This window comes from Ursus arctos, unplaced genomic scaffold, assembly GCF_023065955.2.
Source record: "Ursus arctos isolate Adak ecotype North America unplaced genomic scaffold, UrsArc2.0 scaffold_10, whole genome shotgun sequence".
NCBI classification, from domain to species: Eukaryota; Metazoa; Chordata; class Mammalia; order Carnivora; family Ursidae; genus Ursus; species Ursus arctos.
Window position 1 is genome coordinate 43,434,437 of NW_026622764.1, and position 26,559 is coordinate 43,460,995.

Below are 26,559 nucleotides of genomic sequence, written 5' to 3' on the forward strand. Positions count from 1 at the left end.
TTGGTTTCTCTTTTGTTATGAACACATTTTAGCTATGCCAGTTTGATGATACAAACTGATAAATATGTCCTCTATCTTCTCAAATACTTTTACACAATCTACAAATTACTTGGTGACTTGCTGTTTTTAAGAACTATAAGATTTTCTGGGCTTGGTGCCCTTTTTAAGATAAAAGAAATGTTAAATTTTTTTTATCTGTTTTCTTCTAAATATTATACTTCTCCCCAAGTTTAAAGGCCTTCTTAATTTTAAGTTACCCATTCTATTTTTTCTAACTGACTCAATCCTATCCATTCAGGAATGTTCTGGGAGCACACATACACCTGCAGTAACCATTGCAGTTCTCTGAAGTTCATGTTGATTTTCTTCTTGCCGGCATCAGCCCTTTCTTGTTGTTGCCTCTACTGGTTTCTCTATGGTACCACCAACTAGCGCTCATCCTCTATTTAGCCACATTTGAAGACTCATTTGAATTCGCTCTCATGCCCTCCACTTTGCCACCTTTTATGCCTGCTGGGCTAAGATACTATATGCCCTCTGCCTTCATATGTTATACTTGGAGAAAAAGGATATCGAGGTCACGTGTCACCTGGGCAAGATAGATCCCTTTAGGACAATCTTGGTGAACTTGTGATTGCCCACGTGTGACGGATCTTGAAGGCTCACGAACTTGATCAGTCAACATTGTAAGACTTAGCATGCATTTTGTGAACAGGTATACGATCTAAGCAAATAGAGACTGTATAAAAATGCAAATGCCACTTCGATGACTTAGAAATATCATTAAGGAGGAAATTGTTTTCTCATCTCTTTGTAGGTTAGTCTATATAAGAAGCCAAATGATCGAGAATTAATTACTTGTTTTGTTGGTTAATGTGTTGTGAAGATAATGGGGTGTGTACCCATGGCACTATGTGCTTTTCCTACCTTAATGCTCCTCCTACTTCATGTAGTTATCCACTGAATTAAGGTGATAGACTAGAAGCTCCATGAAGGCAGGGAATACCCGATGCAGCACAAAGCAGGTATTTGTGTTAATGTGCCTGGTACTTCTTTTCCTGGAATGTCTCAGAGGAACTCTGCAGAACTTTGGGTCTCTGGGTATGTCTGCTAGTAGCCAAACAGATTGCTTCCTCCTATGGTAAAGGACCTGTTTGAGTACCCTGAAATTGCTAAGGTCATATATATATATATTTTTTTATGGGAACAAAGTGCATTTTATCTTGAGGTCATATTTGATCTTGGTGCACATGTGTGATCTCTTGAGACATGTTAATAGGCTCATATTTGATAAATTTTGATTTTTCTGCATTTCTTTATCTGAAGTTAATTATAACTTGTTTTGCAGATCTGTTAGAGTTGGCAAAATACATCTCCCCTGAGGTTCATTTCATTTAGAATAGAATGTGACCAGAACTGGTGTTTTCATTTTATTTTTCTCAATACATATCTAAGTTTCATCAGTCATGATTTTTATATATTTCCCCCTGTATTTTTGAGAGTTTTCTTAGAACCTAGAGTGTTTCAATGACTAAAGTGATTAGAAATTCTAAGATCAACTTGTTTAGTAATCAAGTAACATTGCAAGTGTCATTCATTTATTCAGATGTTCAAATTTAAAATTATTAAAATCAAAGATACAACTTAAAAAGATAAAGTATCACTTAATGAGATGGTCTACGACCAATATGGAAGAATTTCTTACTATTTATTGCTTTGTTCTCCAGTGAAAAAAGATAGATGATTTCCAGGTACTTTTTACATTAAAAGTTCTGGAGAAGGAATGCTTTTCTTGAAAGATATGATCAGAATTCAAATGCCATCTTAATGCATAATAAAAAATGAATACATGAATGGCTTTAAGTAATTACTTTTGTATATTGCTTATTTAAAATTAATAGCAAAATCTAAGTTAAGAATGTGACTAACAGGAATGCGCTAAAAGAAGATATTTAAAACAGCAATTTTAATTTTTTTTTCTTATTTCAAAAAGGATGCGTTGTTGTAGAAAACTTAGAAAGTATAAGACATAAAGAAGGAAAAAAATAATCCTACCAACCCAAGGAACCAGCTAAAGTATTAAGGTGGTTTTGATTTCAAAGCAGCCTAAAAAGGCATTAAAACAGTGAAACTAAAGTTTCTACAGCAGAAATGTTTAATGTGACTTTTTCTGTTGTGTCAGAGTTTTGGTGGAAGTCCAGAAACTGAAGATAGCAGGTGCCAGACCATTGTGGTCATGAGAAGAGATTGTGAGAGTAATCGTGATACTGTTAACTTGTCATTCAGTTCTAGGCTATATGAGAATAAGTTCACAAATACTTTAAAAAATGGAAGATTGATGGAGAGGCTTTCTTTGGAGAGAGTGGTGTCAGGGTGCTATGTCATTACCACCAACTCTTTGTGAGGGAATAAAACCAAATGAGTGTCCCTTTGAGAGAACCTCTCAGAAGTAGACCGTATCCCTTTCAATCTGGGGACATGAGGATTGGAAACGGACTCTATTTGCAAATGGTGGACTCGAAAGGTAAGAGGCTGTGTGAGCTGCTGTGGTGGCAAAACATGAAGGAAAAAGTAGACCTGCTGTTGGAACAAGTTTCTTGCACCAAAACATCGACCAGCTATGTAGACCTCTCAGAAGGTAGCTGGGTTCGAGATATCTTAAGAGTTTTATCTAAGGGGACCACCTGCAATGACCCCAACAGAGTCTATGTAGGGTAGACTTAGAAGTCTTAGGAAAGGGAGTCTCTGAATAACCCACATATGCAAATGCTGCCTCCTGGGGTGCTTATCAGCCACAACCAGAGGACAATGGCACTGGAGTATAACTGTGATACCTGATGACAACAGTTTTCTCCATCTTAACTCTTTCTTCCCCATTCCCCTCAGTCCTGAAGGTGTTGGAGAAAACCTGATCAGTAGGGATAATGGAGTTGCAGAACTAGTTGGGAAAATAGTGAAGACCCACAGCTCTGTTTAACACTATTTCCTAGTCTGAGGAGGGGGAGGGACTTTAAGATTGAAATTTGTGGTACTATACTTGTCTTTTATGTTAAAAGAATTCACTCTTCCTTACTATGTCAGATAAGTGATGTGAAATGTAGACTATTTTGAGGTAAAATAATCTTGAGGTGAATATTTTTAAGTTAAATTCCAGAAATTGTGAGGAAAAAGATTGGGTACGTTTGTTAATATAACAACTAAAACCTTCTCTATGGGTGGTGATGGGGAGAGAAAGGGAGTAAATTTAAAAATTTAGAAGAAACGAAAAAAAATGGAGTAAAATATTTGCTACATATCACTACTGGGTAAAGAATACCTACAAATCATTAGGAAAAAGATGAATAACCCAATAGGAAAAATTTCACTTAATATGAACAGGCAATTTACCCAAGAAGAAACATAAATGGTGAACAGCCGTTTGAAACGATATTCAATCTCAATACGTAAATTAAAATAGGTATAGACAACATTTTTCATCTGTCAAAAAAGAAAAGCTAAACAGTATTGCCGACAGTAGTGTTTGGTGAGGGAGTAGAAATAGATAGCAATGCAACCTTATTAGAGTATAATTTGGCAGTGTTTATTTAAGTAAAAAACTGGTATACCCTAGTGATCTAACCAACCCCACTCTTTTGAATCTATTTGTATAACAAGTTGAAAGTGTAAAGATGTATGTACGAAGTGGGTCCTTGCAGCACTATGTAAAATGCCAAGAAACTTAAATAAAATACCCATCACTGGAAAAGTGATGAATTTATAGCATATTCATGCAATGGTGGATAATACAGCCTTTAAAATGAGTGCGTTAGATATGACTTGGAAAGTTAGCTGATTAGAAAAAAATATAGAAGCAGGTGGATGGTACAACAAGTTTGTGTTTAAAAAAAGTTGGTGTGTGAGTACATTGAGGTATATGTGAGTCAGTGGTCTGTGTGTTCTCTACCCATTGGAAAGAAAACTCTTGATGGCTTCTCCCCAAACTTGCAAAAGCATTCAATGTCCTCCTAGGCTATGTTTGGAGAAACTGAGGCAAGGACTTCAATTTCCTTGTATACTTAGAAAGGACCCGTGGGATTGTGGGTCACTTTTAGTTTTTGGTGTTTTTGTGTATTTCTTAGGGTAAACAGGTTTTTTTTGGACTGAAAATGAAGAGAATGATACTGGGTGAAGAGCTTGGGGAAGAGGGAAGGCAACCATCTATCAGATTATGTCCTACTTCTGGATGTGGCGAGACATGAACAGTGAACTTTGGTGCCTGCCCCTTGATTTTTTTAGGCTACAGCAATCCATTCTGTGCGTAGGAAATTTGGGAAAGCTAATGTGAATAAGACAAGGTCTTTAGCACTCGGAGCTCACAGTTGAGAGGGCAAATGTGTAACAGAAGAATACCGTGGGATACGTGGGCCGTAAGTGTCTGGTCAAGTGCTGGATTCTCGCCCACGGCACCGTGTGGGGAATGCATTCTGCTCTGTCTTGGGGAGTGGCTGGGGGAGCCGCTGGACTCTCATCTGTCTCCTGGCTGGCACCGTAAGCAAGGTAACAGACTGCTCCTGCTGTGGCTTCCTTCCACTGAGTCTTCAGCCTTGGTCCCAGAAATTGTCTTTTTAGAGTAATATTTTCTTAGCAGAAACAAAATCTGATGTTGTTCCTAACAGAACACCGTTTTTGTCTTGTTTACTAAGTCATTTTGCCACGGTGCAGATGGCCTGATAACATGGACCACATTTCAATTACAAAAATAAAAACAAATCAGCAGAGCTAATAGTGTGCTGTTTGCAAAGCTTTTAAATGTAACTTGGAATAGCACACAGATTCATTTTATATTCTTGGAGTAAATTGGCACTCATTTCATAATCACTTTTATTTGCAGACCTTAAGTTTTGGAAACATCTGGATAAATCTCTAAATAAATTAAATGTTCAGTTTGTGATTATTGCCAAATAGCATTTATTAAGCCTTTACCTATGTGTGACAATGCTGGCTGTTGTAAATACCACACTAAATGAAAGAGAGAGAGGACCTGGAGACTTGATTTATGAAAGAGGTATATTGAAATATATGAAAAGTATTATTTATATTTGAAGTATGTCATGTGATTTTTCTATGCCTTAGAAATTACTACCTAAACTGTTTTTTTTTTCTAATATTAAAAATTAGGGGAGTAGATCTGATAACCTCCAAGTTACTTTCCATTTTTTAAAATCCTTTGATTCCTGCTTTTATCAGGAAATGTCCCTCTAGTACAAGCCCTGCTTTCAAAGCCATTTAGTTGAAAACTTGATGTCTTTATCTTAGTGTTTTCACTCAGTAATGTTTTCATTAAGTAATATATACTCCTTATAGAAAAAACACACTAACCAAAAAGAAGAAAATAAAAACCATAATTTCTTTGCCAGAGATAATGGTTGTTAGCAGTTTTGGTTGCTTTTCTTTGAATCTTGAGACAGGAAGTTGAGACTATCAACCTTAAATAAATGGTGGAGAGTAAATGAAATTCTGCACGTTGTTACTATGTGTGTGGCATGTGGCATACATGTTAAGCATTTAGCAGTATGTACTGATGATAGGTGTGTTTTCTAGTGATTTTTAAAGTGTCTGTCTTACTTCTGGTATTTCTTATTTGAATACTGTCCTGATAATGTTCCAACTGCTTTTATTCTGGGCTTATGAGAGACCCTTAGTAACTGTGACTTGCGGGAGGTGGCGTAAGTTACTCTTTGAGAAAAATGCATTTGTCATCCAGTGTTTTCTGGTATTCTCCACTTCAAGGAAAATCTTAATGTTGATTTATATAAAAGTGACATCTGACAGAACACCTAGCTGTAGAGAACACCAGGGTGTATGGATCTTTCTCTGAAATTCATGAAATTGGTCATGGCATGCCAAAGATTAGTTCTCATGTTATTGGTGTAAAAACATAGTTGAAAACTTAAGGGTAAAGTTAGCAAGAAGAGAGGAGTAGTAGAGACACGGTGAAAGCCTCCATCAGGTGGGGAAAAGAAGAGAAACGAAGTGGAGGATTTTGCGAAGCTGCTGCTGCTAGATCTGCATCTTTAGATAGGATGTAGGGCAGTCGAGAAAGATTAGATGGGGTAGTCTAGGGAGAGGAGGGTTCATGTGGGAAGGTAGAACAGAGTTGGGCTTCAGGGAGATTGTCTCCTGGGTCCTGAGATGAGGCCTAGAGATGAGGAGTTAGTTCCCTGATGGTCGTCGGTAAGAGAAACTCTAGGAGGGGTTGGTGGGGCAGGTAACCAAATCTGGGAGGGCTTAGGAGAAGTGGATGTAGTGAGGAAGGGGGATAGTGAGATTACACCATGTTTGTCTGTTCAGTTGGGAGTGATAGAAAAGAAAAATAGTAGCCTGATGGGAAGCAGAACTGAGGGAGGTGAGGGTAGGTATGGTTGAAGGGTTTGTGGAAAAGAGGTGCTCGGACTAGACTGGTGGTTTAGTGTTCAGTCTTAAGAATAAGGAAGCACATGGTTTTGCTGTGTGGGAGACTGAGTAAAGCTAGAAGAATACTGATTTTCTTGACAAGAGGAAAATGGAGTCAATACTGCTTAGTTTTGCTATTTTCAGGGAGGTGAAGGGCAAAGTCATGTGTCAAGAGTAAGGCAGAAACAGGGATAGTTTCAAAAAGAGTTGATGGGTTTTGAAAGGTATTAAAGGGATGGAACATGAGCAAAAATATCTGAAAGCTATCTTGAGGGCCATTTGAGGCTAGGAAATAGAAACAAATACTATTGAAGAATAATGGCTTCTAAATTCTGTTTAGTGAAAGAACCCTTTAATAAAAATGTAGTCTTCTATGGCTCCCCCATCAAATTGCAGATAGAAGCACTAGCGTGTCTTAGGGGCCATGGTTAACCCTCGTATGGTCAACTCGGAGGCTCGGCTCCTGAAGCCTAGAGCTCCAAGGGACACTGTCCTGAGAGGAGACAAGTAGAATACACCGAAAAGGAAGATGGTCTAGATAAATTAGAACCTTGATAATCCCCTTCCTTTTGACTACAAATAGGCGAGAACAATCCCGAATGGGCAAATAGCACCAATTCAAGTGACCCTGAGGTTAAGGCTCTGCTGAGGAGCAGATACCAGAAGATCAAGTAAGAAGTTGGAACACATGCCTGGCAAATCACCAAAGGAAGAAGCAACATGTGGATCCGAAGGAAATAGTTCCACAAGTCTGGGGAGCAAAAGCTGTGTAGCATAGGAGATGCTGGCAATTAAGATTGCCTGGTTGATTTTTTTTCATCCTGTTTTCATACATCCATTGGGCTGTTGTGGATGGATAACAGTGTGGGGTGATAAGAGTATGGAGTGTGCGCTCTTGGGGTACATGAGGTCTGGTGGCTAAAGGGAAATGCTGCTTCTGGAATTGTGGATGGCTGTTGTTGGGAGGAGGGTATTGGAAGGCTTTCTCAAGATCTCACTTCATAGGTGCTGCGAACAGCACCAGATGATTCCGTGACTTCGCTGCTACCTTCGAGGGTGCCTTCTAAAGCTCAGGGAATGAGTTGCCAGTAGCCTCATTGACGACTGGGTAAATGGGTAAATCGAATATGAGCCTTATTAAAACTTCCTAGAGCTCTCGAGACGGGTTCATGGATTGATTTTTGCCTCAGATTCAGAGTTCTTTCATGAATCCTTCTTTTACTTACTTGTATGGTGAGCCTGCATATCTGATTGCTTCTTTCCTCCAAGCATGAGATGATCTCAGTACAGATTATTTGGGGCAGCACAATGTTGATATAAATTTTGTCTTACGTAGTTGTTACTCAGTGGTTATTATGTAGTCCAATTTCTTTTCTCTTCATCTAAATTTTAAGAAGAAAGGTAGAAGGGCACCTGGGTGGACAGTCAGTTAAGCGTCGACTCTTTTTTTTTTTTTTTTAAAGATTTTTATTTATTTATTTGACAGAGATAGAGACAGCCAGTGAGAGAGGGAACACAAGCAGGGGAAGTGGGAGAGGAAGAAGCAGGCTCATAGCAGAGGAGCCTGATGTGGGGCTCGATCCCATAACGCTGGGATCACGCCCTGAGCCGAAGGCAGACGCTTAACCGCTGTGCCACCCAGGCGCCCCTAAGCGTCGACTCTTGGTTTCAGCTCAGGTCATGATCTCGGGGTTGTGAGATGGAGCCCTGAGTGGGGTTCCTCACTCAGCAGGGAGTCACTTGAGATTCTCTTCCTCTCCCTCTGCCCCACCCCCCTGTCGTGCTCTCTCTTTTATCTAAAATAAATAAATAAATCTTAAGAAAGAAAGTTAGAATTATGTAGCAATAAAACTATTAGGAATCTGGGTTTTAAAATGAGAACAAACATGTAAAAAATAAGTATTTTCTAAAATTCAGTATTAGCCATCCTATCCATAGCTTTTGAACCCGGTATCTGGAAGTAAAGCTGCTCTCACTTCTGCTATAAAAATATAGAACATTTTAAAAGACAAAAATTGTGTGCAATTGTGTGTTAAGAAAATGACACATTTGTCAAATGGGAACTTTAAGTGTATTATTACCATACTTCTTAGGAGTAATTTAAATAATACTGTCAATTATACATAAATCTCAAAAGCTTTCGCTATTGTGCATTAAGAAATAATTAGATTTCATTTTCCTTAAAGCATGTAGTGATATTTTCTTTGTATAAACATGTGGAGACTTAGGAACACTGACATGGGTGGTGAGAATGGGAAATAATTTATATAGTACTGATTTCTTTTTTCTGGTACGTGCAGAAAACGTACAGTGTATCAAATATAGCAATTCATTTGGGACAGTACATCACCGTGTTAGTCAAACCTGTGCTGGTTCAGTGATGGAAGCCCAATTTGAACTAACTTGAGCAAATGAGGCAATTTCTTGACTCTTCTACCTGGAAGAGAAGGGATGAGTAGAATGAGGGTTCAATGCCCGATGCCAGGACTTTGTCTCTCTTCTTCCCTCAGCCTCTGGATGTTAGTGTCTTCCACCCCGACTACAGCACAGCTTACTCCAAGAAATGGGAACCTTGCAGCTGTAAGAGAAAACAAAGGCGTAGAATTGTGGAAGCTAAAACCCCTTGTTTAACAAACATCATAGGCAACAGACAAATAATCTGGTAAAAAAAATATTTCTAATGGTTTTGACAAGAGATTAATACTTGTATCCTAGAGCAAGCTTTTATGAAATGTCTAGGAAAAAAAATCAATAGAAAAATGGGCTAAGGGTCTGAAAAGACTGTTCAAGAAGAAGAAATCTAAATAGAAATACCTGGAGTTGTGGATAACAAAAGTACTTTATATCCATTGCATATTTAAAAAAAACATTTTTTTAAATTAGAGAGCGCATGCGCGCTGAACGTGGGCTCAATCCCAGGACCCTGGGATAATGACCTGAGCCAAAGGCAGACACTTAACTGACTGAGCCACCCAGGTGTGCCCCTGCCCATTACATACATATTATTCTAGTGGGAATGTGGGAGAAAAGTACCTTCGTACATGGCTGGTGGAACTGTACTATGATACAGCATTTTTGGAAAGCTATCTGAAATGTCTGTGAAAAAAAACCACACATACTTTTTGACCCAGGGGTTCCACTTCTGGGATTCTATGAAATAGAAATAAAAGCACCGATAGATGAGGACATTGCTCAAAGATGCGTTTTCTTCAGTAGTAGTTAGTATGTTAAAAACCTGGAAACAGAAGGGAATGGGTAAATAAATTATCCTTACCATTGAGTATTATGCCAATATTAACAAGAACGAATTAGAATACTAACTAATTTGAAAAACTTCCATGTGATATAAACCAGAAAAGATGCAAAAAATTACATAAATCATTTTATGAAACACTTTCTAGCGATACCATGTTACTTAATTATGAGTCAGGACTTGTGTCCTGTTGACTAAAAATTGGAAGACAAATTTTACATTTCAGAGTTTAGTTGTAATTTATTTTTATCAGGAATGAGTAAGTAGGACATACTCACAAAATAGGGTATTTCCTTTTTAAAAGTGTTCAGTTTTATTTTGATATTTAATAATTAGGGAATATGTAAATTTCTGCAGACGATCATCAGAGTTATCATTCTGAAATACATCATTTGCAATGATGATTAAGGAACGCCTCCAGGATCATGTATTTCGTCCTTGGGTTTTGCCAAGATACTTAATTCCACCCCCCACCCCTGGCCTTAGACCTGAATTTGTGCAGCTCTTTATGGAGCATCTCTTTTTGTTGCTTAAAGCTGTGATGAATGGGCATTTCCCTCCTCTTGAGTTAGCAGTGATTTTGGTAGTTAATGACAGTCTATTTATAAACTACTTTGGGAATTTGAGATCAAATCCAGAGATGAAAAACATGTTGACAGCTTGACACAGGGCAGGTCTCTGAGTCATGATCTTTACATTGAGTCCTTCCAGTATGAGATTAGTAGAAATAGTCTCTGAGTGGAATTGTTTAATCTCATTCATATATTCTTTTTTTTTTTCTTGTTTACTGTAAACAAGTATTTTGTGTGAGGCCCTGTTCAAGGCAATAGGAATATTGTGATAAACAGAACTGACAGTTAGTACCCTTGCTCTAATGTAGCCTACATTTTAGTGGAGGAAACAGATGGATAATAAAAATGTAATGTAAGATCAAGTTTGGGAACACAAAGAATTTGTATTAGTTTTTACTGTGAAGACTTTTGTTCACATTCTTCCACAGTACTACAGAGCTTGAGATTTGACCCTTTGATTTTTTTTTCTAGTAGGACAGGTATCCTTATTTATCCATGCGATTCTTGGGGGGCAGTGCTTGGTGGATGTAAGAATATAAAGTTTTAGGAAGTGTTTGAAGAGAAATATACCGAGCACCTGGTCTAAGTAGTGATGATACTGAAACTACCCTGGAAGGGAAAGAATTACCCCCCAAATTGGTAAAAATCTCAAGAGTGCGTTTCCAAAGCTTAATAGGGATTTTTGCTGTTTTGTTCATTATTTGTAATGTGTGAATCACTGCTGGCGTTTAAGAGGTGCTCAGCTAGTGTTGTTGAAGGGATGGGCGTAACTATGTTGCTTTAACCAACTGCCCTAACATGGTTTTGATCAAGGTGGGATTTAAAGAAGTTTTTTTACACTGGTGTTTGAGCTCCCATTTTCTGCAGTGCATATAAAGATGAGCCCAACATTTATCTTATTCCCAAGGAGGTTTTAAATCTGCTAGGAGGCATAAAATATATAAATATGCTGCTAAAAGAAGCTAGATGTAACTGACACACAATGGGAGAAATAAACTTTAAAGTGGGAATTGGGAGGTTAAGATCCTCTCCTGCTGAGGTGAGAGAAAAAGCTTCCATGGGGAGTGGCATTCAGCAGGACTGGCCAGGTAGGATTGGAACCCTTTGGAGGTCGGGATGTGGAAGGCTGTAGGAATCACACCAGCAAAGGGGTATTTTATGTGCGGGGAACCATGATGCGCATCTGTGCAGCGGAAGTTGTTTATTTTGTCCAGACTGAAGTTCCTTTGAAAGAGAACAGTAGGATATGAGGCTGAAAAAGCAGGTTTGGAAATATTTTTTTCCCTCCCCTACGGGAACACGGAATATTTTTGAGAAGAGTGGGATGGTTAGAGAGAGGCTCCTTTGTGTCTGTTAACAGGAGAAACCATTCTCCCTCTTTTGTCTTTTAAGCGCCTTGGAGATAGAACATGTTAGGTTTCCTTGTGTGAGGCGAACACACTTTTGTGCCCAACTCTAGTAACACTTTCAAGCTGTTTCTTTCTTTCTTTTTTGTTTGTTTTTTAAAGGTTATAATAAAACTGAGAAGATGAAATCTTTCTTACAGGTTCACCTGAACTGGCCTTGTGTCTCTAACCTCAGAGACTCATGCCTCTGTCTTCCTCACTGTTGCCCTAGTATCTTTCCGACACACAGCTTTTCTGTACTTGATTTCCGATGACGCAGTGGCTTCCTGTTAGCTGTGGGCTAAAGTTGACTTCCCTCAGGGTGGGGTAGGCACCTTCCACATTCTGTGCCTTCGTTGTCTCCACTCCCTGCACCGTCCGTAATGTAGCCATCTAGTCCCTAAAATGCCCCATCTCTCACACCTTATTTTGCCCATGTTGTCTGTGTAATTCGACTTTCCACTCCCTATCTTTTAATACCGGGTTCTTGAATTACCTTTATTGGGTGGCCTTCCCTGTTTTCCTGGGTGACAGTTGGGACAGCCCCCCTTCTGTTCACCAAGGATGGATTCCTTTCCAGGCTCCCCAACCTTGTAACTGTTCAGGAGCTCTTTTCCACCTGATGATGACTACCTCAGGGGCAGAATTTTCTCTTGCTCACTTTTGAGTCCCATTATTGACCATAATGGTTAGTATACAATAGGTCCTTCTTAACCACCTTTATTGAATGCCTTGTTAGATGGATAGGTAGGTTTTACAAAACACCTTCGACGTTATGAACTTATAAAATTGTTACCGTGGGACTATCAAAGTTTTTAAACTTAGCATTTTTGAATGCTCTTGGCAGGAGCATAGTAGTTGAGTAAATTTTGGGCCATTAACTTTTTTTGACCTCTCATAAGTGTTTATGCAGTATCTGCTTAGAACACAGTGCTAGGGATTCTGGGAAATAGAAATATGAGGCAGTTTTAGCTTTTCTGCGTATGTACTTTGTTACAAGGAAGAACACAAATGAAAAATTAACTCCTTTTTGTTGGACTTCAGTTACTTCTCATTTTAATCAATTTGTTAGTTCATGCTGCTTCCTCTCTGAACAACCCTGCAGAATATGGTCCCTCCTTTGCTTTGCTCTATAAACTTGCACAGCTTTAAAAATTGCTAAGTAAAGAAGGATATATGCTTTTTGTGACAAAAATCACATAATACTGGTATATTCCAAGTGTATTTCAATTTCACAGCTTCCTCCACTCCGTAAGAACTGGGAACATTTGACATTGAGTGGACCAGAAGCCCAAGTGCCACAGCTGATCATTGTAGGATGTGATTCTGATCCCAAGATTTTGTTTTTTCCTATTATTTTTTTTGTCCCATATTTGCTGTTAATGTGAATTATATATATATGTGTATATACATATACGTATATGTGTGTATATATATGTGTGTGTGTGTGTGTGTGTGTGTATATATATATATATATATATTTTAAAGACTTTTTATGTGAGAGAAAGAGCGAGAGAACCCACGAGTGGGAGGGAGGGACAGAGGGAGAGGGAGAAGCAGGCTCCCCACTGAACAGGGAACCCGATGTGGGACTCCATCCCAGGACCTTGGCATCATGACTTTACCCGAAGGCAGATGCTTAACTGACTGAGCCACCCAGGCGCCCCTATAAAGATTTGATTTATTTGTCAGAAGGGGGGGGGGAGAGAGAGAGAGAGAGAAAGAGAAAGAGCACAGGCAGGGGGAGGGGCAGGGAGAGGGAGAAGCAAACTCCTCGCTGAGTAAGGAGCCCAATGTGGGGCTCGATCATAGGACCCTGGGATCATGACTGAGCTGAAGGCAGATGCTTAACTGACTGAGCCACCCAGGCATCCCTAATGTTAATTATATTGAGAACAATCTGAAAAATGTTACATTTTGTGCTGTTGTATATTTATTTTTTTTTAGGTTAGTTTTGTAGGATAGTATGTGTATATGAAGAAGTCGGTTTTCTTCTATAAATGAAGAAAAAGAAAAAAAGGGTTATACTGTAAATGTAACAGTGACACTTGAAAGTACTCAGAATGGTGGAGGCAAATAATTGCAATTACCTGGAGGGACTGAAAAACAAATCGCCTGATTTTAAAGACTGGAACAGCTGGTGTTTTCTTACCTCCCAACCACCCTTGTTTTTTGGTAAATGCCCAATGAAATTTTGTTGTTTTTCTTCTTACATAAACATAATCAACACAATAAAGAGGATAATGAACCAATGACTAAGAGCATCAGCACATTTTTTTCCTCTGTTCAGATGTGCCAAATAGATCTTTATCCTTCATTGAACCGTCAAATAGAGGCTGGCAAATTAGAGCATCCATGTTTATTTAACCAGCTCCCCCACCCCCAGCTTTTTTGCCTCTTTTTTTTTTTTAAGTTTTAAAGTGCAATTTGTTGTTGAGATAGAGCTTAACATTTTCTAGTTCTAAAAGGTATACTGAAGATGCTAAATATAAACAAGTGGCCTCATTTGACACCGTGTAACCTGTTTCATTTAATTTCATTTTTCAGCAAGAAGATATAACGTTTAATGTAAAACCTTTTAAATGGCATGCTTTGAAAGCCAAGGATTTGAAAGGAATTCAATTTGAATGTAACGGTGTAACCTTAGAAATAGAATAAAGCATAAAAATTAGTCAATTTGAATATGGTTTTTAAATACTTTTAAACAGAATTTATATAATAAAGTCGATAAATCTTTAGTATACTGCTGGATAAACCAATACAGAATAAACACACGCGTGTAACTAGGACCCAGCTGGAGCTATAGGACATTGTTGGCCAGCGCGTACTCCTAGTTCTTACACTTCCTTCTCCTCAAGAACCTGCCGACTTCTAAGACGACAGATTTTCTGTTTTATAAATGTTTGGTAAAACTTGTGGGTTTGTTTTTGTTTTTTTGGTGGAAAAATCCACATAATACAAAACTCACCATCTTAACCGTTCTAAAGTGTACAATCCGTTGACATTTAGTATCTTCACAGTATTGTGTGTCACCACGGTCTGGTTCCAGCACCTTTCCATCAGCCCCAAAGGAAACCTCGTGTGCTTGAAGCAGTCACTCCATATCCTACCCTCTAGCCCATAGAAACCAATAGAAACCCTGTCAGGCTGGTTCCTTTGTCCTTTGGCCTATCACCACTGTTCTTTGAGCACTTCGTATCATCTTGTGGAAAATCTTCCCGAGATCCTCCTGTGGTGTCCTAGCCCTGGCCCTGGAATCAGTCCTTTGTCTAAGGAATAGTTTCTTTCAGTGGAGAATGCTGCTTAGAAATCAGGTCTTCTGGGGCGCCTGGGTGGCTCAGTCGTTAAGCGTCTGCCTTCTGCTCAGGGTGTGATCCCGGCGTTCTGGGATCGAGCCCCACATCAGGCTCCTCTGCTGGGAGCCTGCTTCTTCCTCTCCTACTCCCCCTGCCTGTGTTCCCTCTCTTGCTGGCTGTCTCTCTGTCAAATAAATAAAATAAAATCTTAAAAAAAAAAAAAAGCTGGTCTTCTAACAGGCTGTCTTTATCTCTAGGCCCTTTCAGACAGAGCTACAGCATATATATATATATATACACACATACATACATACACACACACACACATATACACACACACACGTGTATGATATATATGTGTGTAGATGCTTGTATAAGATGTATATGAGTGTGGGCAGATTCGGAAATTGCATATATGTATGTATATTAAATATAAGTAAATCCATATATAGAAAACCTATAGTATGTGTGTGTACACACACCCATCTTAAATCTGTTTTTTTTCTTAGCTATGTCTATACAAATACCTCTTCCTTTCCCTCAAACCACAAGTTTATACTGTTATCTTTGATATTTATATTCTAGCTTATTTCTCTGAAATAAATATCTATTTGAAATACAATTAGGTTCACTTATTTGGATTCATTTCATTTTAAGATTTTCTTCCCGTCCTCTTTGATTGTATTTTTTCCTTTTTGAGTATGCGAAAAAGTAAAAGAACATACAGAGGTAGACTCAAAGCATTGTCACTTGGCCTCTTGCCTCTCAGGCATTCTACTCCCCGTCTTACCTCCCATATTCCCGTCTACTCCCTGAAGGTGTACAGTCTCATGAATGTTCCTGATTATTTCTTTCTGCCTCTTTGTAAAATGTTTATTTTCTAATATCTCTTCATAAACAAGGTGTTAGATTCTTTGCTAATTTTTCCACTTCAAACTATATCACGAAAATCATGCTGTCAAGCTCAGAGATCTCCTTGTTCTTTTTTATAAATCCGTGTTACAGTTCCTGTGGTGTGTTCATGGTGTGTGGCTGACTATAGTTTATTTGGCTTCCCTTCTCTGGCTATGGTTAGAAGCAGTTGACTGTTAACTGTTAACAGTACATCCTTTTGAGATTTAAAAACTAAAAGAACGGAAGCACCTTGGTGGCTCAGTTGGTTAAGTGTCAGATTCTTGATTTTGGCTCAGGTCATGGTTCTCAGGGTCGTGAGATAGAGCCCCACGCTGGGCGTGGAGCCTGCTTAAGATTTTTCTCTCTCTTCCTCTGGCCATCCCTACCCTGCTCTGCTCATGCAATCTCTCTTAAAACCAACCAAACAAATGAAAAAACCAAATCCCCAACGACAACAAAAGCAAACTAGAACAATGCCTCAGTCCTGGTCATGTAACCAGGCGAAAGTGCTATAATAGCAGGATATTGCATTCAGCAGTTGAAGGAACACTTCTTTAAATACACGTAATAGTCTAAAAATTCAAGTGTGATATTGAAGGCAATGGGCTAATGTGAGAAAGCTTTCCTGTGAATAGAAGGGATGTCGATGCTAGTTAGGTATTGATGGATAATAAGAGGAATGTAATGTGTTGAATTTCTTCTATTCAAGTTAATTTCTGAGTGGCTAAAATTAGCGTTGGATCAATCTTTTTTTTCTGTAGAGCTATTTTAGAAACTGAAAGGGGGAGAGCTGCAGATTTTTCTTATCACGTTCCTTTGTAAAATGTACTTGATAATTCTAAACTTTTAACGTATGCTATTTTTAATGTATGCTAAAAGCAGCCTCTAAAATTATAGGCAGAGTTCTTGGTACATAATGGTGCTCATTAAATGTTTATGGAAAAAAAAAAAAAAACCTCCTAAAAGGAACTCTTTGCTAACCTTCTTTTTTGTTGGTGGTGAATACCCCTTTCTGCAGTACTCTTCATTGCTCATAGTTTCTACTATGAGTTTGCATAATACCATCTCTGAATAACAGATTTTATTGGTGCTGGAGATCTGTTGGGGTTGTAAATGTTCTGAAAACAAGTAATTCATACAGCAATGACAGCTTAGTGTTTCTGTTGATCAGTGACATTAGAGATGCTAGAAATCATTTGAAAAATGCAAGGAATTGTTGCAATGCATTTTAATAGCAATATACATGATAGTAATTTAGATTATAATTACCCCCTTGGCAGCAACTGTGCTAATCCTTGTTTTGCACAGTGCTGACTCTGCAGTTTTCTTAAAATACTGTCATTATCAATGCAAACTATTTCTTTAAATAGTCTCCACATTTCATATTATCTTATTTGTCTTCACTAGTCTCCTCACCGCAATTAGGTACCAAGAATACAGCAGTTACAATGCTAAAAAGAAACTGAGGCAGTTAACTTAGAATTACTGACATATAGATAGAAGCAGGCACGCACACGCACACTCTCTCTCTCTTTCTCTCTCATCACTGTGGGAACTTAGGCTCTTTGACTCCTGTGGCCTTACATTGATGGGAATGTTTTGTTCTTTGCAGCTTACCTGCTAAAAATTACAAAGTGAGTGTTGGGGAGAGGGATCTTGAGTCTAGGAACCACATATAAAAATCAGTTAAGGTTTCAGTGCTTTCTTACAGTCCCCCCAAATTTTAAGTTTTTAACTGCTAGAGGCTATATATTTTGGGTCATGTTAAAACATGCCGATTTCTCCTTATGGGTTTAGTTGTAAGCGACCATTACCTGTTGTTGAGGAGGTAGTACGGGGAATTTGGGTGCAGGCTACATTCTGGGAGGAATAAGGTATGGTTTAATGGGTTTAGTAATAGTTTTAATGATTGGAGTTGTGTGTAAGAGTATCATTTCTAACTTCTGTGATATCTCAGATAATGTAGGCAAACTTGCTTAAAGCAACTGTCACGTGTTAGACATTCTACTAGGGGCTAAAAGGTCATTGTCCTCACCCAGATATACATTAGGGGGTGTTCTCTTCCTGCAGAGCATGCAGACTTTCTAGAGACAGCTCGTTTGACTATTTTTAAAATTAGGTCACCATTAAAGGGTGGATTCTCCATACTTGTGTAGGAATCATTCAATTATTTGAAAAATGGAAGCTCTTTAATACTTTCTACTGGTAACTGGAAATGGAATGTATTTTTAAATTATCATAGAAAAGGTATTTCAAATTCTGCAAACAAGTAAATGAGATAGAATAATGGAGAAACTTACTGAAGAAGTCTGATACCTAAACTGAGATGAAATGCAGGCATGGACTCAGGTACAGAAATGACTACCATCACCATGAATAGTACCTAGAAAAAGAAAGAATATTTGGTTTTAGAAATATAGGAATGGTGAAGCGAGTGAATGGTGAAAGTATGTATTATATTTTATACCTTAATACTTTTTGTACCTTAGAATATATTTAATAAGGAATCTGACAGGGGGAACATTATGTACTTTTCTTTCTATCCTGCATTTGGTATTTCAGAATAAAATTTACGGAGGGATTAAAAAAGATTTAAAAATTATGTTGGATAAATATCCTTCTAATTTTTGTGATGTCAGCCAGACATCCTTATCTCACTAATGTGTTTTGATACCACAGGGGATAAAGCTTTGTAAGTATTTTCATCTTCATGGCTAATGGAATCAGAGATCGGCAGACGTGAGTGTCCTTCCTCTCTCCCTCTACTTCCTGCTTCCTTTGAAGTTCTGTAAAATGAAAGAAACACAAGAAGAGCTCTGCTTAAAAGGAATATTTCTGATTATTCATGTATCCTATTTCTGCCCACAATTTCATCTCTTATGTACATGTATGTTGATAGTACTCGAATAAAAGGGGAAATCCTATGAAACCTGATCACCCAATTATCTGGTCTATTTCCTATGTCTTTAATTTGAGATCTTCCTTTCTGGGTGAGTATTCTTTCAGGAATTCTTCCTGGTGACTTATCTTCCTCTCCTTTCTTGTTTTAATCCTTAGTCTATGTATATCTTTGGTTTTATTACAACCTCATTCATATCCCTGAATGCCAGGCATGTTACGAGGGACTGACGGCACAGTCATGAATAAGGCCGCAGCCGACGCTGTCCTGGTAGGTGTGTTCTCGTGCAGAAGGCCTCCCACAGAGAGGTGCTAGCTCGGACTGACAGACTCCTTCTTGGTCATAGCTCCCTTCTTATTCATATGGCTCCCTAGCCTTTGCTTTTCTTCCTGCTACTACCGCTGCCCTTGTCCTTACTGACGTCAGCATTCACCCAGAGGATCCATCCAGCATTGCATCCTCTCATTTCCTCGACTTTCTCAGTTCCAACAGTCTTTGCTTCTCTACCCAGTCTAAACCACTCATTGCCTTGGGTTAAGATACCACCTATAAATATGGTTTATAAACTTTGCTGAGCATTAGCAATCTTTCTGCTTACTTCCTGTTCCCACTGTGAGAGTTCCATAACGCTTTTAGAATTGCTGATCCATTGACTCTACCATTTATTTGTGTCCATTGCCTTCTAACTGCCACACCCTTCTTTTTTTTTTTTTTTATTGACCTTAGACACCTACTCCATTGTTACCTTGAGTAACAATCTGTGTATTTGCCTCTCGGTCCATATAGACTCTGCCCTTGGTTAAACTCAACTTCCTACCTCCTTTGCACATCTGCACAGCATGCATCTGGAAGGAAGCAGGCGGCCACACTGACTAGTGTTTTCTGAATGATCACAGTTGACAGGTGAGCCAGTAACCCCACCACAGGGCCCTTGCCAGGGCACTTCATGACTTTCTGAAAAAGATTTCATACCTTTCCTTCTACCTCCAACTCTGTGTCCTCCCTCTTAGCTGATTATATTGCTGTATCTATCCCCAAGAAGGTCGAAGCAATCAGAATAGAACTTTCACACTTCACTTCCTGATCACCAGATCTAACAGTCTGCCTGAATCTTTTCCCTTCCACTCTGCTTCGGCTCGTCTTACACTGATAGACTTTACCAGTGACTATAAGATCAACCCTTCCTCTCATATCATAGGCCACATCCTGTGTCATCTGCTTGAGTGTTTTTGTGTCCTTATTTCTTTTCCTGCATCTGTACCTACCTTATGCATTATCAGTTTCTTTCCTCCTGCTTGGTTATTCCCCTTAGCATGCAAACGTGGTATGGTTCCAACCCCCCCGCCCCGTAAAAATCCCACTATGGGTTCCCCTCCAGCTGCTGCCCCCGTTCTTTGCTCTCCTTTATGGGAAATCTACTCAGAGGAGTTGTCCATTCTTCTTGCTTTCCCCTTGACCTTCTGACCAGATTTATCCCCAATCTAGAATTCATGCTGCCCTTGATAGGGTCTCAATGAGCAGTCGATGGCAGCACTGCTCACTTAGTTGTTAGGACCAAAAACTTTGGAATCATCTTTGAATTTAACTTCTTTCACACCTTACCTCCAAACTTTCGGCTGTCTTGTGTGATCTAACTTCATATTGAGCCGATCTCATGCCTTCCATCACTGGCTCCTTATACCAGGCTACTGTCAACTCTTGACCAGACAGAATGCTAGCCACCTTTTTTTTTTTTTTTTAAGATTTTATTTATTTATTTGACGAAGAGAGAGGCAGCGAGAGAGGGAACACAAGCAGGGGGAGTGGGAGAGGGAGAAGCAGCCTTCCCGCTGAGTGGGGAGCCCCATGCGGGGCTCAATCCCAGGACCCTGAGATCATGACCTGAGCCGAAGGCAGACACTTAACGGCTGAGCCACCCAGGCACCCCAGAATGCTAGCCTTCCAGGTGGTCATCTTGTTTCACATTTTGCTACTCACAGTCTGTTGCCACACAGTAGCTAGAATAATCTTTTAAAAGTGTTTGATTTTAATAGATCTTAAAATTTATCGACTGTGTATCTTCCGGTAGTTTTCCATCCACTCAGAATAAAACCAAAAGCCCTCACCTGGTTTGTAAGACCCCATCAGGGACCAGCAAACTTTTGTGTGAAATGGCCAGACAGTAAACATTTCAGGCTTTTAAGTCACCCAGGGTTCCAGTTACCTGTGCTAGTGCCCGTGTTTCCTCTTCCTCCTCTTCCTTTTTACAAGTTAGAAATGTTAGAAACACTCTTAGCTTGAGAGTCCTATAAAAACATTTGACACTCAGGCTGCAGTTTGTCCGTTCCCTGCATCTGGGACCAGACACCAGCTTATTGTGTCTCTCCTTGTCCTCTCCAACTCTTTGTCATGTTCCCTGCCATTTTGAGGTGTCTTTTACTGTCCTTTGAATCTACCCAGTTCTTTCCTGCCTTTTCCCTTGGCTTGAAACACCCTTCTTGCAGATTTCCCACATCTCCCCCCTCCTCTTCATTCTGGTCTCTGCTCAAATGCTTCCTTCCTCCCTTCCTTCCTCCCTCCCTCCTTCTTTTCCTCCCTTCTTTCCCTCTTCCTCTCGCTCTCTCTTTCCCTCCCTCCCTCCCTCCCTTTCTTGATTTATTTGAGAGTGAGAGACTGCATGAAGGGGGAGAGGAGAAGAGGGAGAGTGAGAATTTTAAGCCAACTCCCCATTTAGTGCAGAGCCTGACGTGGGGCTCTATCCCACGACCCTGACTGAGATCATGACCTAAGCCAAAATCAATAGTTGGACGCTTAACTGACCGAGCCACCCAGATGCCCCTCAAATGTTATTTTCTTAGGAAAATGTCATTTGCTCAGACTTGGGACTCTCAAATATCTCCTTCCCCTACCACTTACTTTGCTTCTTTCATCTTCCCCATTTTAGCAGAAAGCATCACATTTTTGCTTGGGCCAAAGACATAGATAGGAGTTATCTTTGACTTGGACTTCATGTAAACGGTGTATCTGCACTGTATCTACATCACGTAGACAATGTCTGGAAAGAGTAGATGCTCAAAATATCCTTCACATAATAAATGGTAGTTAAAATTATTTTAATAGAGCGGTGAGCATTAAGAACAATGAATCCATAGATGGGGGACTCCCCTTTTGTGGCTCACGAAAGGCCTGTCCCGGGAAGTTAGTCTCAGCCCAGATCTGATGTGTAGGCCTGTGCCAGGATTCAGTAGTGATGGTGAGGGTTTGGGTGAGAGGGGGAGGGTTTTAAGAGGAAAGGAATCTGAGGTAAAAATGCAGAAGTTTTTAGATAATAAATTGCTCAAACTGGAAACAACTATGGTTGAAATCAAGAATTATTTTTAGCCAGTGAGATTATTCTGGCTTTCCCGTTTTGATTGGTAAAATCTACTTACTGCCCCCATTTAAAATATTGTGTGTCTTTACCCCCATTTCCACCCAAACACAATTAAAACTGTTCACAGATTTGCTTCTCTGCCTTGAACCAGAGAGTGTCACTAGAAAAAAGATTGACAGGTTGGTCTTGGTCTTTCATATAAATGCAACCATATATTATGTACTTTTTCTTGCTTGATTTAACTCAGCAGTTTTTGTTTTGTTTTTTTGTTTTTGTTTTTTATTTCATCTGTCTGGTTGCATCATCAGTGGATTTTTATTGGTGCTTAGTATTCTATTGTATAGATATGCCACAACTCGATGAGTGCCTTGGTCATTCCCAGACTTCGATTCTTATGAATGAAGCTGCTCTGAACATTGTATGAATGTTTCTGTTGTTGTTCTGGTTTTCCTCCTGCTTGACCCCTAGCCGTGCATTTGCTGAGTCTGCTGTTCTGTGTATATTTAAAGGAAACTGCCAAACTTTGGTCAAAGTGGCGATACCGTTTTTTGTTTCCACCAGTGGAGTAGGTAAGCTTTAGGTACCTCACATCCTCCCCATTCCAGGGAGTGTCTAGTTATTTCCCATTTGTGGTTTTTTTCTTTCTGGTTTTAAACTGCATTTCCCTGGTGACAAATGGTCTTGCACGTCATTTCATGTGATTATTGGCCATTCATGTATCTTCTTTGGTGAAGTCTTTTGATCATTTTTTAATTGGGCTGTTTTATTTCTACTGAGTTGTAGGACTTCATTAAATGTTCCGAATACAAATCTGTATGAACTACATTTATTGTTGGGAGAGGCAGTCTGCCATGGGCCTTGAGTATCCCTGTGTATTTATTCTGATTACACCAAGAAGGCAAGCCCTACCCAAACCATTTCTCAGCGTTGCTTTTGCAGTGAGCTGCCTTGAGAGATGGTTAGGTCTCCCTGTAGACAGTGACCAGACTTGTTATTATTCAGTATACAATTGGTGAGTCCCCCAAGCATAGTGTCCTATATTGCAATCCACTGCATGTACAGGCATCCATTAGGGAGTCCTGTGATGCCCCTGTGGGACTTGGTGGGTTGGGGACCAGTAGAGGCATAATAAAATCCTTTGTCTCTAACCGAGGACTCGTATGTTTTCTGCCAGCACTCATGCACCAGTAAGAGGCTCCCGTAGCTTGTTCTGTTATGTAGGGTAAAGTCTCAGACTGCACACTTCTTGGCTTGTATTGCAGATATTTTTCTCCTAATCTGTGGCTTACTTTTCATGGTCTTCATGAAACTATCTTAAGAGTTGTTTGCAAAATGGAAGGTTTAAATTTTGATGAAGTCTAATTTATCAATTTTATAGTTAGTGCCTTTTGTCCTTAGAAATCTTTGCCTTCCTGAAGGTAGTGAAGATTTTCATTTCTCTTCTTGTAGACATTAAATTTTAGCTTGTACATTTAGATCTAAGGTCTAGGTTCACTTTCTCTCATTTGGATGTCCAGTTGTTCCAACACCATTTGTTGAGAAGATTCTTCTTGCTCCATTGAATGACATTAATACCATTGTTGAAAGTCATTGACCACGTAGGTGCACATGTATTTCTGGACTCTGTTCTGTTGATACTATTCAAACTTGATTACAGTAGCTTTATAGTAAGTCTTGAAATCAGATGAAATCCCCCAACTTTATTCTTTTAAATTATTCTATTTTAGGTTTCCTGCATTTCCATATAAAATTTATTTATTTCTTTTCATATAAATTTTAGAAGCTACTTCTCAATTTCTGCAAAACTTGCTGGGATTTCAGTGTGATTATATTGAATATATACATTGTTCTTCAGAAAATATATTTCTTAACAATAATATCGAGTCTTCTGATCCATGAACCTGGCATAACATCATTTATTTAGGCCACCTTTAATACCTCCTCACGATGTTTTATCCTTCTTAGAATATAAGTATTTTTCTTCTTTTGTTAAAAATTTTCCTAATTATTTTGTGAGGGCTCTTTTGATGCTATTAAAAATGATAAATAATAAAATTTTATTTCCCGACTATGAGTAGTATTGAGAAGTAAAAAAAAAAAAGAGGTTGAGTTTTATTCTGTCATCTTGCTAAATTCATGTAGACAATTTCATTTGCAAATAGACAGTTTTACTCCTTCTTTTCTAATCTATTGTTGTTGTCTTACCACACTAGCTAGTCCCTCCAGGATAATACCTAATGGGGATGGTAAGAGCCAACATGCTTTTCGTGTTCCCACTTTTAAGGAGACCAGTGTGTTGGTTTGGGAATTATAGGAGCTGGAAGACTTTATGAATGGGAGTATATGATGTTCTATTTTGTGTCATGAAACGAACTAAAGAATTATGAAGTTCAGTTATCCAAAAATCTCTGGATCTCATAGAGCTTCTGTTTCATGGGGACCTCTTTTGGCTCAATTGAGTTTACCTTTAACTGCAGTCAGATGGTGGAAGAGGACAAATTCCAATGTTGTAAGATAACTAAATCATTATCTTTCATAATAGAAGTCAAAGATAATATTAAACCTACAAGTTTAAAGAGATCAGAGTAATCATGTTATTTAGACATATTAAGTAGCTATCAGAAGAAACAGTTAAGGGAATGAAAATGATTGCCTCTGAAAGATATGGTTAAGTGGTAGGGCAGGTGACTGCTTTTTTTTTTTAATTTTTATTCAAATGCATTTACTACCTTTTATTCTTATATTTTTAAAGTATTGACTATCTGGTCTTACCCGTATATTGTTGAAGGGAACCAGTTAATCTATTCAGTTTTGGTTTATTTTGAACCCCCCCCAATCATAATTGTTTCAATGATAAATTCAGAGTACTGACTCAAGTACTACAAATATCAAGTACTACAAAAAGATCATCTGGTTTAACTTCTGTTTGTATATATTCGGATTAAAAATATTGGCCCGACAATATGCACAGGGAACTTGAAAATTTAATACCAAGAAATTGTGCTAGGCAACCTACACGCCCAATGATATGGGTCTAAGGTAGGTAATTAGGTATGTTAATAGTCTGTAGGGAGGAAAAAAATTTAAGATACTGGGATATGTTCATGAAACATGACTAAAAATAAAAGCCTACTGAACAATATGTATGCTATAATATTTTTGAAAGTACAGGTGTTTATGAATATATATGGAATATTATGTACATATTCTTATATGAGAAAGAAAACACTTAAAGGAGAAATATCAAATTAAGTCATTTTGAAGCACTTTTTTCCCCTGTTGCTTTTCTGTTTTCCAAATTTTCTGTGTTGAACAGGCAATACTTTAGTAATTTAAAGCAGAAAAAGATACTGATAAATGCTATGTCTGTACAAGTTAGATGTATTCTCATTAATGATACATAACATAGTCACTGATTTTAAAAATGTTTATTTGCACCGTTCTTACCATTTCATTTCCCCTTTCCACTTTATTTTCTTTATTTTGAGATTTTGCTCATTAATTTTTCTTTAGTAAATGACCACTTTGCTATTGATGAAAACCATCAGTCTTTCCAGTGCTAGTTTGTTTTGCATTATTGGGAATGTTTCCTTGCACATTATTATGGCAAATTAATAATAAGAAAGAAATGAAAAAAATGCATCTGATTTCCTGCCATCACCACTAACCTGCTTTTGAACATGTATAATTCCTTGCCCTTGGGTGTACAATCTGCGATTGACATAGATACGGTTCTGGACGTCGTGGTTTGTTCATTGTGCTCATCATTTTCCATCTGGACTATCTTAGTGTCGTCTTAACAGGTCTTCTGATGCTCCTGATCTGAGAGTAAAAGTCAGAGTTCCTTTGGTGGCCTGTGAGGGGACAGTCCCTTCCGTCACAACTTTTCAGTTATCAGTATGCTTGCTTCTCTCTCCTTCAGACCTTTGTTCTAATATTCAAGTTTGAGGCCTTCAGATTCTTCTGTGAGTCTTTCTGTGCGCACCCTGTTTGAAATTGCCAACCACCTCCTGGGCTCCTTATTCTTCTTCTCTGCTTTTATGTTTCTCTGGAGCACTTTTTACTGGCCACAAAGCAGTTTTAACTGCTTATTTCATTTATTGTCTGCCTGGCTTTCTTCTCCATGGGGAAGAAAGCTCCATGCATCTAGGGATTGTTGTCCCTTGTTTACCGTTCTCTGTGTAACACTTGGAACAGTGTCTGGCACGTAGTAGCCACTCAGTGTTGCATAACGAGCGAACTCCAGCTCTGACAATCTGCCAGAGTGAGCCTTCCGAAGCTGCGCTGGAAAATCCAATTGGATAGCGATGCTCTGTCCCTCCATGATCGGGCCGCTATCTTCATTCTGTTGTCAGTGCTTTTGGTTTTCTTTGTGGTTGTACATATATGTGCCATGTGAGTCTGGAAGGAGTTCCTAATTCTTTGTCTCCTTAACTGACTTCCCTTCTCCCTGTTACTCAGGTTTCCCTCATCTGC

General features: G+C 38.8%; 1 protein-coding gene across 3 annotated transcripts in view; it reads left to right on the forward strand.

Annotated features, from left to right (window-relative positions):
* DIAPH3 (diaphanous related formin 3) overlaps positions 1-26,559 on the forward strand; it is a 474,831-nt gene that overhangs the window by 86,115 nt on the left and 362,157 nt on the right. The window lies entirely within an intron of this gene.